Below are 9,351 nucleotides of genomic sequence, written 5' to 3'. Positions count from 1 at the left end.
GGGCTACCCCAGCCAGAAGGTTACATGTTGTGAGTACTCAATTTGATGTATTAAGCTTTCTTTGTTCTTCTCTAATCTTCTCTCCCTCTTTATGTTTACTATAATTGTTTAATTTCTTATACTCCCTTTCCCTTACAATTAATAAAGTTTTCCTCCATGAAACCGAAAGTGCGGCTATCTTGAATTAGTCTTATTCAGAACAGCAGTAGAGAGATATGACTCACTGGATACTTAAGGGAAGACTGTGGTGGGCTCTAGTATGGCCCCCAATGAACTTTGCCTCCTGGGTCATGCTCTGATGTAATTTCCTTTACTGAATGTGGGCTCTACTTATTTACTTGCTTCTAGTGAACAAATATGGCAGAAGTAAAGAGATGTCACTTCTGGTATTATGTTTTAAAAAGAGTTTTCCATCTTGGGAATCCTTTCTTGTTTCTCTGTCACTCTAACTTTAGTTGTCTCTATCTCTTACTTTTCTTTAAAGAAAGCAAGGTTGTCACTGTGTCTGTATTTCTGTGGAACTGGCCACATGTTAAGCCAACAGCCTCTTGAGGGTGCTTAGAAGCAGTTCCTCCTCCACATGAGCCTAAAATGACTGCGGTCAACATTTTGATTGCAGCTTTGTGAAATACCCTTAGTTAAATTCATGCAACTACATTGTTCCCAAATTCCTGCCCTACAGAAAACTGTAAGATAATAGGTGGTCTGTGTTTTCAGCTGCTAAGTTTTGGGATAATTTGTTACACAGCAATGAATAATGAATACATTGGGTTACGAAATGCCTTACTAAACCTCAGCTCTGGCTTCTGTAAATCCTTTTAAATAACAAAAGATGAGAGGAAATGGCATGTTATAGCTCCCAGAAATTATGGTTCTCTTTAGCTGTAATGCATTTCTTTTGCTAAAACATAGAAAGCGGGCATATTCATTACCCATGACACACATACTAAAGCGATATTTTTATTTGTAAATACTACAACAAATTTCAAGTATGTCATCTAAGAATCTGTTCAGTGTTGATAAAGCTGTTCTTCAGTTGTCCCAGAGGGGATTTTAGAAAAGGATAAGATTCAAGCACAAATAAATTGCTTAGTACTAATATATATTATTTACGCATATATATGTAATATATATACAATATATCAATATATATATATACTTTATGAGACCAAAATAATAAGATAATCAAACTCTCAGCCTGAATTCATTGGTCATCTGAGAGACTGAATTTCATTCTTCTGTCTTGAAATTTAGAATAGTGTGTATTTCACTGAAGTTACACATAAAAAATGGATCAGTTATACCAATGATTTTTTAAAATCATTGTAGCCTTGGCTACGAAATAAAAAGCAAAATAAAATATGTCACCCCAAATCTGATTAAATTAATATAAAAGTTAAATTGACATTTCATAAGTTATTTTTAAAAATATGGAACACTTCATGAATTTGTGTGTCATCCTTATGCAGGGGCCTTGCAAATTTCTATATCATTCCAATTTTAGTATATGTGCTGCTACAGTAAGTATGCTAACTTTTGTTCCAATAGAATCCTTATCCCCTTAGCAATTTGATAAAGAATATAATAAATATATACCATCACTAATTTGAAATTGAATTATTTGCTACTTAGGTTTTTATAGGTACCGTGTTAAATGAGAATATTAGCAATGCATGTATTTTTTCTACTTAATGGTTAATAGTTTGTCTTTCCATTTTGCCTATTTTTTGTATGCCTGGAAATTAGGAGATAGATATATTTATATCTTATTATCTTCTTCTTCTTTTTTTTTTTTTTTTGCCCCAGAACATGCTTTTAAATCATTGTTCCTTATTGTCATACACTGCTTCTTATTGATTAGATTTTTTTTTACTGAGCAAGTTGGTTATATCAATAAATTGTCAGACTTAGTTATAACATTAACAGAAAGATAAGTATAATACAGATAGTACCTTCCTAGTACTAAATAAAGAATGGTCCTTGAGGTCAAGAAGCATAGAGTCAAGGAAATTAAACAATTAAACAAACAATTGTGATTAAGTGTTTTAGGGGTATAAGTTAGGTACAAAGGATTTAACACCATTGATGATGGATTATAAAATTTGAGTTATGGAAGAGTGAATACAGGATGTCTTCATAAATGGTGACTCCATGTGAGGTAAATGGATTAGAGAGATTGACAAAGTCAAAGAATTATGAATGCAGATCTTATTTTTAGCACAAATTTGCTATGTGGCTGGAAGAGTTACCAAAATAATGAAAGGCTTCTTTTTTATGAAAGAGGTCTTCTTCATCACCCTTATACTTATAGGAGGATTTGGAATTGTGCTGTGAGTCAGAGAAGGGGAACGTGTGTTTGTTTCAACATTCTAGGAAAAACTACATTATGTCTCCACCAACCTATAGTAGTGCGAGAGAAAATCTGTGGCCATGATACCATGTGATGTATGTATTTGATACCATGATTCTAGAACTAAATTCCCTTAATTTTAAAACAAATATTGGTACTAATTCCATTAAGCCCAACATTCCTCTGTAAGTTTGCCTCTACCAAAAATCTTGAACTCCTGTTTTTATTTTCTTTTTGTCAAATGGACTCCTATTTCATTTCAGTGTTCTGAATTGCATGATCTCATGCCCCATCTTCCTTCTCAAAACTTTCATTATGCTTTCTAAAGCTCTTGATCTGTGACAACCTTGCTCTCATTAACTTAGAATAAAATGGAAATAGGGCCAATTTTTGTCTGGCCTGCTTTGCTTCTCTAATGTCACTTCACTCTCTCCCCAGCTCACCACGTTCTAGCATCGTTGGTTCTCTGACTCTACATCATGCTATATGCTTTCCTTTTCCAGTACTTTGCACTTGATTTCCCTTATGTCTGAAAATTCATCTGCTGGTTATTTGGTAACCAACTCCTTCCATTCCTTCAGATCATAATTTAGGCTGTCTCTACATGAAGTCTATCCTCCTTACCTTCTATCACCTTAATTTATAGCCTCTCACACACAATATTATTATCTATTGAATCTCCCTTCTAATTCTGTTTCATTGGCTTGATTTTGTTGTGTGTTTATTTTTTGTTTATTGTTGGTAAGTCTCACTTCATAATGAGAATATAAAACCTGGGGGTCCTGGGTGGCTCAGTCAATCAAACATCCAACTTTGGCTCAGATCATGATCTCGCAGTTCGTGAGTTCGAGACCCACATCGGGCTCTCTGTTGTCAGCACAAAGCCTCCTCTATCTCTCTCTCTCTGTCCCTCTCCTGCTCTCTCTCTCTGTTTGAAAAATAAATTAAAAAAATAACAAAGTATAAATAAAACTTAAATGTTTAATGCAATATTGCTTTCAATATACTAGTAGCAAGCATTTTTGTGTTGTCCATTCTGTGTGAAGTAGTAGGCATTGAATAGTATAAGATATGCAGTTTCTTTTCCAACACGTAGTCACCAAAAAAGAAAAACAAAGTAAAAACAATTTAGTACATGGAAAGCAATATTGCATTAAACATTTCTTAAGGGTTCTGAGACAGTTAATGTATTCCTGAAATTTAGATTATTATAAATGAGTCATTTTCAGCAGGGAACATTCTTATTTTTCTTAAAATTGAAGTCTTTTATTCAGGATACCATTATTTTTAAGATACTTAACTTTATGTGTTTTTTTCTCTTTTTTCCACAAAGGCAAAGAAATGGGCACTATAAAAGGAACAATCACATTCTCTGATCCCTTGTAATCATTCAAACAAGCTAATTATTAATATGTAGCTTTTCAAGTTTTGAATCTTTAAACTCACACACTTTGAGGGAGAAAAATGAAGTAATTAGACCTGGTTTCTGTGAATACCCCCATTTACGGAATATATATTATGGGCTACATTGCTAGGTGCTTTGTCCTCTCTCATTCTATGCCATTTAATTTTTGGCTTGTACTAACAATGTTGTGATTACTAATAACAATAAGAAGATAAATAAGACAAGACAAAAAAATAAGAGGAAACTCAGTTTGAGAGATTAAGAAGTTTCTCAAAGGTAGTTATAAAAGTGTGTGTGATGGTTAATGTTATGTGTCAATTTGGGCCACAATGCCCAGATATTTGGTGAAATATTATTCTCTACATATCTGGGTGTTTCTGTGAGGATGGTTTGGGGTGATATTGACATTTAAATCCATGGGCTGTCTGTAAAACATATTGTCCTCCATAATTTGGGTGGGCCTCATCCAATCAGTTGAGGGTCTGACTATAATAAAGACTGATCTCTGAGCAAGTTGAAATTCTACTTGCAGATGACACTCAGACCAGGACTACAACATCAACTTTTCCCTGGATTTCCAGTATGCATATTTTGGAACTTGTAGTCTTCATAACCATATGAGTCAGTTCCTTAAGATAAATCTCTGTAGATATACACATGCTGTTGATTCTGTTTCTCTGGAGAACTCTGAAAAATACAGGGTGGATCAAGGATTATAACCCATAACTATCTGATCCCCAAACCCCCCTAGTTTTACCAAAATACACAATATACCTTCTTGCAAATGATAAACCTCCAAGAAAGATTTGGTCAGACTTTAGACTATAGCATATTTTAGCTGATAGTTTAGGCAATTGGGTAGGAACCAGGCTGAAAGACTAAAGTTATAAATTGATATAAAGGAGAAATAGCAGCATTGTACAGTAGTTGAAAACGCAGAATTGAGAACAGGAAGCCCAGTGTTTGAATTCCAGCTGTACTGTCTAACTGGGAGTACCTGGGCAAGTTCTTTAACCTCCCTATAATGAAACTTGTAGGAACCCACCCAGTTCTGCTTGGATCTAGATCCTTTTAACTGTTTTGTTCATTCCAGTTTGCTTTACCTATGTGTTATTTGCTTCAAACTGCTACAGTAGGGACTCTATTCAGAGGACTCCCATTTGCAACTAAAGCTGTTTTGACTACAGGTAGACAGATAGGACGTGCCTGGAAGCTTATAACTGCCTGGGGTATTGTTAGCCAAGGACTAACTGGTGTAGTAGGGTGAAAATTCAGCTCATTTGTCTTCAAGATAATATATAAGGCCTAATTTATATTCTAGAACTTCCCTCTGGGATAAGGCCATGCTTAGCTAGAAATTACACCTTACTTGGTTTCTTTATCTTTCCAACCTGCTTCCTCCATTTCCTTCTGGTTTCTCCTGGGAGCACTTTCTAGATAAATCATTTGCTTAATAATCCTCTTGCCAGTCTCCTTTGGGGAAAATTGAATAAAGACATCAAGTTTCTCATCTCTACAGTTGGAATGTACTCTTTAAGTCAAAGGTTGTTGTGACGGTTAAGTGAATTAGTACATACAGAACACTTATAACAATAACTAACACATTTAATGTGATAAATATGTCTTAGTATATTAATTATAAAATACTGAAACAATATATGTTCAATTAAAACCACAAAAAACTTGTTGAATGCTTACTATGTAGTATACACATATGCATCAAAAAACAAGTAATCAGCTATCCCATATTTACTCTCAAGTATATTCAATCTACATAGGGAGACAAGCTAATATTAATAAATGCAACCTAGTCAATATAATGATAGCAGTACATATTGAGTGCTAATGGTTTTCTGAATAGTAATATAAAAAAGTCATCTTGGGAACAGAACTCAGCCCAAGTAATCAAGGAAGATATTTGTCAAAATGGCTAAGTAGGGATTACACAGTTCAAAAAGTGTGGAGGATTATGGGGAGTGAAATAGAGACAACAATATATGCAATGTTTGAAATATTTGGAAGAGTTTTGCAAATTATTATTATTTGAGTTGAGTGTAGATGTGTCTGCTTATGTGCATTTGTCTGTAAATGTATGTCAAAGTATGTGGTGATATATGTGTGTATGTGTGTGTGTCTAGTTGGGAGTGTATTGTGCGTGGCAGAGAGAGTAAGAAAGAAGGTATATACATGAATCTGTGTTGAGGTGTATTTAGGGGCTTAGGATTGGCATGGAGGCTGAAGAGATAGGCAGAAACTGTGTTAGCATTCTGATATATTCAGGAGTTTGTACTTTATCTTAAAGGCAATGTCAAGTCAAGGATAGATTTTAGTAGGGGAATGGAATATTAGAAAGACAAGTTTGGCAACTGTTTAGAATGGAATTGAGGGAAAGGATGGTAAATAGTTTTTCAACTCATATGTCAACTCTGATCAATTGGTAGTGGCTGCCTGGAGTTCTTGTTGAGGAGGATTTTGAGGTCTTGTCCAGGTTAAATTGGAAAGAACTCCATGACTGAGTATCAGTGTCTTCCATTTATTTCTCATGTCCTAACCCTTTCTTTATTGAATCTGTCCCCTAAAGTGCATATCTGTTATAGATATCAGATGTAGATCAACTGATATCATCATAAAAATACAGATGAAAAACTTTTTTTCTCTGAATGATTCTAACCTCGAAAATGCAATAACATTTTTACTTGTCTTAGGAAAAAATATATGGGTTAGCACAGACATTAACACATAGATATATATTAAAATTATTAATTTTATAATTATAACCCATATAATTTTAAACACTTTTTGGAAAGTTTGTAAACTTTGAAAGTTTGTAAACACTATTTGGAAAGAAAGCTCTGGTAATCCATATGTGTAGTATCAGAATAGAAAGAAAACCAAACACGTAAATAAGAAGAAAGTTTTAAGACTAAATATTATGAGAGATTATTGTGTTTGTAAATATATAGACTGTGCCAAAATTTTCCCCCCTTTACTTCAGTTAGACTGAATACCCCTTGTTTGTGTTTTGCATATTACCCTACTGATTTAGATTTAATTGACTAAATGTTATAAAATATTCCAGAGTCATCTTTACATAATAAGTACTCCCTCATAGTCCAAAGAACAAAGCATTTGGAGCCAGACAAGCCTACTTTAGAATCCTGACTTTGTCACTTACCAACATTTGGATCTCAGACAAGATTTCCTTGGTGTGTCCACTCTCTAAACATGTAGTACTAACTTAACAAAATTATTATGAGGTTCAAATTCAATAATATGAATGTATACAAAACACAACTTATAGAATAGTGTAATAAGTCCTGTTGAGTTTTGAAAATACAGTTCTTATGTCACATTATGTTAATTGTTTGAAAAAAGACTAAAGTAATTTTGAAATCAATCACATGCTAAGAAATGTTTAAAAACAAAAAATCCCTAAAATACACATTTATTTTTCGTCCATTACATACTAAAATGTTACATACTGGAGTCACTAATTTAAAAATTCATGGTTCACATAATAATAAGCTAATAGTACAAACAGAGATATATGTGTGCCTCACTCTCCATTAAACAAAGTGCAACTTGAGTATGATTTCTTAAGAACCCCATAAGAGAAAATCACATAGTAATATTAACTATAAATTTAACTATAAATTGATTTTTATAGAACTATTCTGAATTGCTTTTATAGCACATGGTTATTAATACATGAATTCTGAATTGAGACATGGCTTCAAATACCATTGCTCTTTCCAAAATGCCCACACAGAGATTAGATGTGAGAGTAAATAGATCTTTTCACTTTTAATGGTTAATAATTACCCTTCCAAATGATACCTTCATTGATAATACCACTTTATATACAAATTGTGTTTGATTCTTTTAAATAGGATAATGTTGGAAATGGATCTAATGGTTTTACGTACATTAATGATTTTCTTGAGCTTCGTGTAATTTAAGAGAACACTGAGTTGAAGTGTAGTTGATTTGTAGTATGTTCAGTTTCTTTCTATTCCATCAGGTACTGCATTAGCATGACCCCTGAGTCTGCAGTTTTAAAACCTGGGAAATAGAGCAAAACTTGCCGAGAAAATGGTCCCTATAGCAGTCAAAGACTTGGAAAAATATTGCTCTAAAAACTAGTGTCCTTGGTCCAGCAATAAATATGTTATAATTTTAATTTAAAAAGCTAAATATGAAATCATTTTTTTCTAATGTTGACACTCATGTTGTAAAAAATTCAATTTTTCAGAAGGTGTTTCATCTAATTTTAAAGACTATCACATTCAATGGATCACCATGTAATACACCATTAGTGCCTCACTGTTCAATTATATGAAGACCAAACTACTAGAGAAATGATCCATTTTATAAATTCTTACTATATTTAGATTTAAAATCTGTTGTTTTGTGATCTCTTGCAACTTGATGTCACACATTATCATCTTCTTTTCATTTAGTAGAAGCATGGGGAAAGAAAATGTACTATCCAGTCATGGTTGAGTTTCTTTATGTTTCACTTCAGTTTTCTGGGCATTACTAGTGGCTTTTATTTCACAGTTGTTTCTTGTTTAAGTCTCACACAAGATGACAACAGCATGGGGCAAATCATTTTTGGCTTAATTTGAAATGGTGTTTTCAGGGTATTTTAACAGCAGCAATTCTCATATGAGCAAGTAAAGATCATAAATGTTATCTGTATCTCCCCAGATAAACTACAAATAGAAAAACAAACACACACCAGAATTTGTAAAGTGATAAAGGAATTTAGTATGTCTAAGCCATGCGAGTAGAGTTTGAACATGGATAAAATCTATATATATGAAATTTGGCACACTCTTAAAAGGAACAAGCTAAAAACAAGGAAAATAAAAATGCTTACAAATCCAACAAACGCTACACCTAAATTTTTTTAAACTTTTTTTTTTTAACATTTATTTATTTTTGAGAGACAGAGACAGAGTCAGAGCAGGGGAGGGGCTGAGAGACAATGAGACACAGAATTCGAAGCAGGCTCCAGGCTCTGAGCTGTCAGCAGAGAGCCCAATGTGGGGCTCAAACCCACGAACTGTGAGATCATGACCTGAGCTGAAGTCGGATGCTTAACCGACTGAGCCACCCAGGCGCCCATACACCTAAATTTAATCTAACTTTATGCTATCCAGGTGAAATATATGTATGCTAGATGTCAAAAAAGTCAATAATTACAAAGTTATTGCTCTGTGCATGTGTGTGCGTGTGTGTGTGTGTGTGTGTGTGTGTGTGTGTGTGTGTGTGTGTTGGGGGAAGGAATACTCTTAAAAATAAACAATAAAAGTCATCTAGTTAACTTACTGAGAAAGATAGTAAAATTATTTCAACAAAAATAGATTGATAAAAACTTGGGAGCAGGAACTGTGCCTTGTGGATTCTTATGTCCTCTACCTCAAGCATATGATCATCCACCCATTGGCTAACAGTAAGAATGAACAAATGGTGGGCATCTGGGTGTCTCAGTTGGTTAAGTGTCTAACTTCGGCTTGGGTCATGATTTCACAGTTCATGAGTTTGACCTGTTGATATTTACCAATATCTGATTTAGAGTGAGTATGTGAAT

At 33.8% G+C, this 9,351-nt stretch overlaps 1 pseudogene; it reads right to left on the bottom strand.

The window, feature by feature from the left end:
* Nucleotides 1–1,424: 1,424 nt before the first annotated feature.
* On the bottom strand, nt 1,425–1,524 carry LOC121037990 (uncharacterized; annotated as a pseudogene).
* Nucleotides 1,525–9,351: the final 7,827 nt, after the last annotated feature.

This window comes from Herpailurus yagouaroundi, unplaced genomic scaffold, assembly GCF_014898765.1.
Source record: "Herpailurus yagouaroundi ecotype Mexico unplaced genomic scaffold, PumYag 164, whole genome shotgun sequence".
In the NCBI taxonomy this organism is placed as follows: domain Eukaryota; kingdom Metazoa; phylum Chordata; class Mammalia; order Carnivora; family Felidae; genus Herpailurus; species Herpailurus yagouaroundi.
This window is presented reverse-complemented; position numbering and strand designations above follow the sequence as displayed.